Here is a 9,237-nt window from a genome sequence, read left to right on the forward strand (position 1 = left end):
AAGAGTGGCCAGTGGCCTGCAGATGGTGTAGACTGCGTTGTGTCCAGATGAACTCATTCAACTTTACGTGATTTTTGACAGAATGTAATCTAACTCAGCACTTTACTTTAGTGTGTGTGTGTGTGTGTGTGTGTGTGTGTGTGTGTGTGTGTGCGCACACGTACGGACGCGCGTGTGCACACACAGTGAGTAAATGCTTTGAGAGGCTTGTTAAGGGACTAATCTGTAGCATGTTGCCGCCCAGCCTTGACCCCCACCCATTTGCCTACCGACAAAATCAATCCACTGACGACACAATAGCCACTACACTCCATACTGCCCTCACCCACCTGGAGACACGGAACTCCTACGTGAGAATGCTGTTTGTAGACTACAGCTCAGCATTCAACACCATAGTCCCCCCCAGACTCTACACCAAGCTCAGGGACTTAGGACTCTGCCCCAGCCTGTGCAGCTGGATCCTGAACTTCCTGTCAAGCCGATGCCAGGTGGTGAGGATGGGCTCCAACACCTCTGACCCTCAGCACAGGAGCCCCCCCAGGGCTGCATCACGAGTCCCCTCCTCTACTCCGTGTCCACCCATGACTGCATGGCCACACATAGCTCCAACTTGGTGATAAAGTTCACTGACAACACGACGGCGATGGGCCTGATCACCGACGACGACGAGACAGCATACAGGAGAGAGGTCAACAACCTAACAAAGTGGTGCCAGGAGAATAACCTTTCTCAATGTCGACAAAACCAAGGAGCTAATTGTGGACTACAGGAAGAGGGGGAAAGGCTGGACCCCATCACCGTCAATGGGACTGCTGTAGAGAGGGTCAAGAGCTGCAAGTTCCTCGGTGTCCACCTTACCGAGGACCTCACCTGGGATGAACACACCAGCCATGTGGTGAAAAAGGCACAGCAACGCCTCTTTCCCCTCAGGAGACGGAAGGTGTTCGACATGGGGTCCAGGATTCTACGGGCCTTCTACAGAGGCACAACCGAGAGCGTCCTGACTGGAGGCCTCACCGCCTGGCATGGGAACTGTACTGCCCACAACCGCAACACACTGCAGAGGGTTGTGTAGATGGCCCAGAACATCAGTGGGTACGAGCTTCCCCCCATCCAGGACATATAGAATGGACACTGTGTCAGCAAAGCCTGTAGGATTATCAAAGACCCCAGCCACTCCAACTATGGACTGTTCCAGCTGCTACCGTCAGGCAAGCGGTACCGCAGCCTCAAAGCCCGGACCAGTAGGCTCCAGAACAGCTTTTTCTACCTAGCAACCAGGCTTCTGAACAAAGAACATTAAAGACACTAAGCCTGGTGCCGGACTGATGGTACTGACCTGTGGTCTTCAGAGGACCATCAGTTTACACACACACACACACACACTATTTGTTATTGTTACTGCTCTTTGTTGTGTTTTGTTGTTATTTTATTACTATTGTTGCTGCAGTGTTGAGGAGCTGAAACACGACTCTCGTGTACTATTATCATGAGACGTAACCAATAAAGGATCTTGAATCTCTTCAACACACACACACACACACACACACGGCGACAGTCCACGCAGCAGGGTGATGTGTGGCACAGGAGCTTAACAGGCGCTTATCCACATGAGAAACCCGGAGGTTCAAGCGATGCGGAAGTGCGCTTGCTTTGCTTTGTGATGTTTGAAACGCCGAAGGAAATAAACGTCTTTCTCTGGCGTGTAACGGCGACAACGTTTGGCGGAATAATCACTTCAGAAAACAACTCACCTTCTCCCGGGGCAGCGCCGGAGTGTTTTAAGAGGGTGAACTATATGCCTGTCTATATCCCATCACCTACTTCCTCTAAAGTTGACTTGACAGTGTTTATATTATTTTATTTTCTATACGTAGTGACAGTAAGGATTTTTCCTCAACAATTATTTCAAAGAAAGACACATTTTTAAATACGTGTCCAGGTTTTGTACAGGCGCTTTGGGAAGACAGTTTATTTTGGGTCCTGAGCGCAGAGGTCGCGGTGTTCATGGCAACATGGCGGCGTCCACGAGAGCACAGGCGCTCTCTCTTTACCGGCTGCTTCTCCGAGAGAGCCAGAACTTCCCCTCATATAACTACAGGTCTGTCAAAACGTTTATTCCCCTTATACACCAGCAACGCTTTGCTCTTTTTCTTCCGGGTCATCCGCAGAAAAGCCGTTTAAAAGGCTCCTCCCCTCACAGCTATCCCGTTTGCCGAGTGTCACGCTACCAAATTTGTTTAAAATTTTTTTAAAAACCCACCGGGAAATTTGAATGAGTTGGGGTTGAATTCAGTATAATTGACAAATTCCATATATGGAAGCACTCGTGAACTACTGTCGGTGTCGTCGATTAAAACTGAACCCAGTCTTTGGTTGCACTTTCAGAATGAGGGCATCAGAAGGCAGACTACTTTTCACAGACTGTAAGCGTCTACTCGCAGTAGTTCTCAATCAGGTCCTCAGATTCCAGCAGTACTGCTGGCTTCCCACCCTACCGGGTGCTTGATGACGTTCACCCCTTCCAGTTATCCAGGCTCCGATCACGGAGGTTTTACACCTGAAACGACAGGTGAACGTAACGAACCACCTGCTAGGATGGAAAACCGGGGCTGTGTCCGGATCCCCGGACTAATACGAGCTATAAGGTACCCGTCTTTAGTATACTACAGGAAAGTCTCCCTAGTATGGAAAAGTGCAGTATACTTAAGATGCCACGATGTATGCTGTTTTCAACGAAACATGTATGAATCGACTGGACACTTCCAGAAGAAAATGGTGACGTTGTGTGGTTGCCATGGAGATATTTGTCGTTAGAGCCATATCGCCTTGCCGTCACTTCCGCTGGTTGGCTGGGGATATTAAATCAGATGGACATGGGGGCGCCCGGGTAGCGCAGCGGTCTATTCCGTCGCTTGCCAACATGGGGGTTGGCAGTTCGAATCTCCGTGTTACCCCCGGCTTGGTGGGGCGTCCCAACAGGCACACTTGGCCGTGTCTGGGGGTGGGAAGCCGGATGTGGGTATGTGTCCTGGTCGCTGCACTAGCGCCTCCTCTGGTCGGTTGGGGCACCTGTTCGGGGGGAGGGGGAACTGGGGGGAATAGCGTGAGCGTCCCACGCGCTCCGTCCCCCCTGGTGAAACTCCTCACTGTCAGGTGAAAAGAAGCGGCTGGTGACTCCACATGTATGGGAGGAGGCATGTGGTAGTCTGCAGTTCTCCGCGGATCAGCAGAGGGGGTGGAGCAGAGACCGGGACGGCTCAGAAGACTGGGGTAATTGGCCAAGTACAATTGGGTTGAAAAGGGGAGGGAAATCCACACAAAAAAAGAAGGAAAAAACACAAGTTGAATTTGTTTGATAAGTTATTTTGCAAAGATTGAAAAAAAGGGAATCTGTATGTTCAAATATATTTCAGTTTTGCCCACAAGTGTTACCAGTATTGGAAAAAAAGAGCGAGTCCACATGCTATACATATTGAACTATTTACATTATTATAACCTCTACAAACTAGGTGTTTTCCACTTTTTATACGTTTTTGTCCACTTGGACTCTAAACAGCCATTTCACGATGTGCAGGCAGCAGATTCACGCCAGTCAGAAAAACAGTTCATGTCTAGCGTCAGGCGCAGTGCTACACCACACTCTGCACTTCCACCCCAGCTTGTTTTTTTTTGTTTGTTTTTTTTTGCATAGAACACAGGACAGCCTCCCTTCTGTGGCCTGTTTCTACCTTTCTGCAGCCATCTGGGTTTATAGAGATGCAGGTCTGCGTGGCAGGTGCTGTGTCCCAACAGAAAGCCACAAAGTTCAGCATGAACTTCAGGTGACTTGTGGGTTGTTTCGGTTTCATCTGAGATGGGGTTTGTTTGTTTTTTTGAAGGATGTAAGGGTTTGTGTTTTTGTGGAAGATGTAGTGTTTGTGTTTTTGTGGAGGGTGTAGGGGTTTGTGTTTTGTGGAGGATGTAGGAGTTTGTTTTTTGTGGAGGGAGGGTGTATGAATTTGTGTTTTTGTGGAGGATGTAGGAGTTTGTGTTTTTGTGGAGGATGTAGGAGTTTGTGTTTTTGTGGAGGATGTAGGAGTTTGTGTTTTTGCGGAGGGTGTAGGAGTTTGTGTTTTTGTGGAGGGTGTAGGGTTTGTGTGTTTTTGTGGAGGGTGTAGGAGTTTGTGTTTTTGTGGAGGGTGTAGGGTTTGTGTGTTTTTGTGGAGGGTGTAGGGTTTGTGGTTGCAGTGTCTATGAAATGTCAGTAAGTTTCTGTACCACCTGGTTGTCTTATACTGAATAATAGTGGCTCAGCTGGTGTGGTAAATCCACACCACTCATGTGTGTAGTGTACTCTGTCACCGGGGTGGGGAAGGAGGCGTTTTGGACCTGCCACCATCCATCTCCCCCTTCTCACAGCCAGACGCTGATTTGCTGAAGCTTTGTCAGATGACAGAAGTCATGAAGTCACTTACAGCTTCCCAGTGGTACGAATAAGGCAGAATGTAATGTTTTTACAGATTCTGGCTCCTGCCAGCGGTTTGTTTTACAGATTCTGGCTCCTGCCAGCGGTTTGTTTTACAGATTCTGGCTCCTGCCAGTGGTTTGTTTTACACTCTGGCTCCTGCCAGTGGTTTGTTTTACAGATTCTGGCTCCTGCCAGTGGTTTGTTTTACACTCTGGCTCCTGCCAGCAGTTTGTTTTACACTCTGGCTCCTGCCAGCAGTTTGTTTTACACTCTGGCTCCTGCCAGCGGTTTGTTTTACACTCTGGCTCCTGCCAGCAGTTTATTTTACATTCTGGCTCCTGCCAGCAGTTTATTTTACATTCTGGCTCCTGCCAGCAGTTTATTTTACACTCTGGCTCCTGCCAGTGGTTTGTTTTACACTCTGGCTCCTGCCAGTGGTTTGTTTTACACTCTGGCTCCTGCCAGCGGTTTGTTTTACACTCTGGCTCCTGCCAGCAGTTTCTTTTACAGATTCTGGCTCCTGCCAGAGGTTTATTTTACACTCTGGCTCCTGCCAGCAGTTTGTTTTACACTCTGGCTCCTGCCAGCAGTTTATTTTACAGATTCTGGCTCCTGCCAGAGGTTTGTTTTACACTCTGGCTCCTGCCAGCAGTTTGTTTTACATTCTGGCTCCTGCCAGCAGTTTATTTTACAGATTCTGGCTCCTGCCAGAGGTTTGTTTTACACTCTGGCTCCTGCCAGCAGTTTATTTTACAGATTCTGGCTCCTGCCAGAGGTTTGTTTTACACTCTGGCTCCTGCCAGCAGTTTCTTTTACAGATTCTGGCTCCTGCCAGTGGTTTGTTTTACACTCTGGCTCCTGCCAGCAGTTTCTTTTACAGATTCTGGCTCCTGCCAGCAGTTTGTTTTACACTCTGGCTCCTGCCAGCAGTTTCTTTTACAGATTCTGGCTCCTGTCAGCAGTTTGTTTTACACTCTGGCTCCTGCCAGCAGTTTCTTTTACAGATTCTGGCTCCTGCCAGCGGTTTGTTTTACACTCTGGCTCCTGCCAGCGGTTTGTTTTACACTCTGGCTCCTGCCAGCAGTTTGTTTTACACTCTGGCTCCTGCCAGCAGTTTATTTTACAGATTCTGGCTCCTGCCAGTGGTTTGTTTTACACTCTGGCTCCTGCCAGCAGTTTCTTTTACAGATTCTGGCTCCTGCCAGCGGTTTGTTTTACACTCTGGCTCCTGCCAGCAGTTTCTTTTACAGATTCTGGCTCCTGCCAGCGGTTTGTTTTACACTCTGGCTCCTGCCAGCAGTTTATTTTACAGATTCTGGCTCCTGCCAGTGGTTTGTTTTACACTCTGGCTCCTGCCAGCAGTTTCTTTTACAGATTCTGGCTCCTGCCAGCGGTTTGTTTTACACTCTGGCTCCTGCCAGCGGTTTATTTTACACTCTGGCTCCTTCCAGCAGTTTATTTTACACTCTGGCTCCTTCCAGCGGTTTATTTTACACTCTGGCTCCTTCCAGCAGTTTATTTTAAACTCTGGCTCCTGCCAGTGGTTTGTTTTACAGACTGTGGCTCCTGCCAGCAGTTTGTTTTACACTCTGGCTCCTGCCAGTGGTTTGTTTTACAGACTGTGGCTCCTGCCAGTGGTTTGTTTTACATTCTGGCTCCTGCCAGTGGTTTGTTTTACACTCTGGCTCCTGCCAGTGGTTTGTTTTACATTCTGGCTCCTGCCAGTGGTTTGTTTTACACTCTGGCTCCTGCCAGTGGTTTGTTTTACATTCTGGCTCCTGCCAGTGGTTTGTTTTACATTCTGGCTCCTGCCAGTGGTTTGTTTTACATTCTGGCTCCTGCCAGTGGTTTGTTTTACACTCTGGCTCCTGCCAGCAGTTTATTTTACACTCTGGCTCCTTCCAGCAGTTTATTTTACACTCTGGCTCCTGCCAGCGGTTTATTTTACACTCTGGCTCCTGCCAGTGGTTTATTTGACACTCTGGCTCCTGCCAGCAGTTTGTTTTACGCTCTGGCTCCTGCCAGCAGTTTGTTCTTGGTGAAATTTTAAACGAGACGTGTAGAATCGAGTGATTTTGATGAAATATTACTATTTTAAGCTTAGATGCAGTTATTTTCCATGACTGAACTGTTTATCGCACATAATATATTCAATGATGGTCGAAAACTTTAAAATCAGATGATAATTTTTATTTTTACAGTTTCTGGCTATGATAATTCGTGTCATTTTGGTGGGCTTTTAAACCCACCAAAATGACACCATTTATCATAGTTTTGTTTTGTTTTGTTTTTAAACACGTCTCAAACCCAGCAGCAGTTTCTGGGTTTCAGAGGAAATACAGGCTTCCATGAGCCAAAAATGGCATTTTGATGTATTTATGACATGTTACTCAAATCTCTGATACTGATACTCCATTTCAGCCTGCTGTCCACCCGATGTCTGAGACTGGTATGGGATATCGATGTCATGAATTCAAGGCTGACACTAATTTCTTTACTAATAGTATCTGTAATAATGGTGTAATAATAATGATAATAATAATATCTGTACTGGGTGTGTTTTCTGCTGCATCCAGTCTGGTTCAGTCTGGTCCAGTCTGATCCAGTCTGGTCTCATGTAAACAGTTAATAAGCCATTATAGAACATTAGCACAGCGCCCAAGTCGGTTGAACGGGAACAAAAGTTAATATGCAGCACTCAAGCTAAAAAAATCTACCTAACAAAAACGGTTAGCCTGTCAGTCTGAGGATGTGCAGCCTGCTAGGTGGACCCCTCACATGACCCCACCCGAGTCTGACATGACGTGACAGAGATCAGGCTGTCATCATTTCAAAGCCCTCATTAAAAGACTTCAAATGTGTTTAACCGTCCTGGTTTTCATGATATACAGTACTGCTAGAAAGTTTGTGAACCCTCCGGACATGGTCACTGTTTTTGTAAAAAACATTAAAATAAGCTTATTACACATACATCCAAATCCCAATTTATAAAGCACACCTTCCAAATAATGGACTCACGCACAAAAAGAGATATATTTTCATTATTTAATTCAACAAAGGTGGTTTATTTCACAAAACTGTGAAAAATTAACGTGCAAAAGTGTGTGAACCCTTGTATTAGTAGCTTGTGGCTCCTCCTTTTGCAGCCATTACTTCAACCAAACGTCTTCTGTAACCACTAACCAGTCAATTGCATCTGCTTATGGGGCTTTTTGCCCACTCCTCCTTGCAGAACTCCGCCAGTTGAGAGAGGTTGGAGGGACATCTGGTATGTACCAACTTCTTCAGGTCTCGCCACAACATTTCAATTGGATTAAGGTCCAGACTTTGACTGGGCCAATCCAGAGTACGAATCCTCTTTCTCTCTGAAGCCATTCCTTGTAGTTCTGCTGGAATGCTTTGGGTCATTGTCTTGTTGCATAATCCATTTTCGTCCCAGCTTCAACTCCCTGACTGATGGCAGGAGATTCTGGTCAAGAATTTGTTGATATGCTGGAGAATTCATGGTTCCTTGGATAATATGGAGTCGTCCAGGTGTCCAGAAGCAGAAAAGCAGCCCCAGACCTTCACATTTCCACCACCATGATTCACTGTTGGGAGGAGGTTCTTTTCTTCATATGCAGTGTTGGCTTTTCTCCAAACATGTTGGTTTTGATTGTGACCAAATAATTCTATTTTGGACTCGTCTGTCCAGAGAATGGACTTCCAGAAGGTCTCTGTTTGTCCAAGTGCTCTCTGGCAAAGTTGAAATGGGCAGCTTTGTTCTTTTTTGAGAGCAGAGGCTTCCTTCTAGCAACCCTCCCATGAATGTCATGGCTATTCAATTTTCGTCTGATTGTAGACGCATGCACATTTGTCCCAGATGCTACCAGAGAGGTCTGCAACTCTCTAGAGGTGATGTGTGGGTTGGCCTTTACCTGATGTATTATGTTTCTGGTGCTTCTGGGTGATAGTTCTGATGGGCGTCCACTTCTAGGCAGAGTTGCTGTCATGTTGAAGGCCCTCCATTTGTACATTATTTGTCTTACAGTGGATGGATGGAGCTGGAATCTCTTGGAGATGGTCTTATAGCCCTCCCCAGACTGATGGGGCTGTCACTACCCCTCTTCTTCATGTCCTCGGATATCTCCTTTGCTCTCGGCGTTGTTGATTTGTATGGGACCACAGTGGTTTGGTTGGTTTCCTCTCTCTTTTAATTAGTGCAGGCCAAACCCTTTCCCCAGGATGTCTCATTTCATTGGTCCTGCTTAAATGATTAATTAAGCACCCAAATGTGTTTCACCACAGTCTGTTGCCTGCTTGACTGAACCAATGCAGCTGAGGGTTCACTTACTTTTGCACATACACTAATTCCATGTTTCATGTAGTTTTTGAGCTACTTAAACAAGTCCCACTAAACAAGTACATGCAACTGATAAACATATATCTGACATTTCATACATAAAAACTGGTGATGATAGAATAAGAAAATCATGGTAAAACAACAGAAACATCTAAACTGCTCAAGGGCTTCACCTACTTTCAAGCAGCACTGTAAAATGAAGGTGAATGGCTGCTCTGCTGACTGACTTTCATTCCCCTCTCTCTCTCTCTCTCTCTCTCTCTCTCTCTCTCTCTCTCTCTCTCTCTCTCTCTCTCTCTCTCTCTCTCTCTCTCTCTCCCCCTCGCTCTCTCTCTCTCTCTCTCTCTCTCTCTCTCTCTCTCTCTCTCTCTCTCCCTCACTCTCTCTCTCCCCCTCGCTCTCTCTCTCTCTCTCTCTCTCTCTCTCTCTCTCTCTCTCTCTCTCT

The 9,237-nt window shown here is 46.7% G+C and overlaps 1 protein-coding gene across 1 annotated transcript in view; it reads right to left on the reverse strand.

The window, feature by feature from the left end:
• The window catches only part of fars2 (phenylalanyl-tRNA synthetase 2, mitochondrial), a 167,531-nt gene extending 165,771 nt beyond the window's left edge, over positions 1–1,760 (reverse strand). Inside the window, exon 1 of the mRNA XM_056299275.1 lies at positions 1,755–1,760. The gene's annotated coding sequence lies outside the window, so the exon portion shown is untranslated. The remainder of the gene's footprint in view (positions 1–1,754) is intronic.
• Between the last annotated feature and the right edge of the window lie 7,477 nt (positions 1,761–9,237).

This window comes from Lampris incognitus, chromosome 19 (assembly GCF_029633865.1).
Source record: "Lampris incognitus isolate fLamInc1 chromosome 19, fLamInc1.hap2, whole genome shotgun sequence".
NCBI classification, from domain to species: Eukaryota; Metazoa; Chordata; class Actinopteri; order Lampriformes; family Lampridae; genus Lampris; species Lampris incognitus.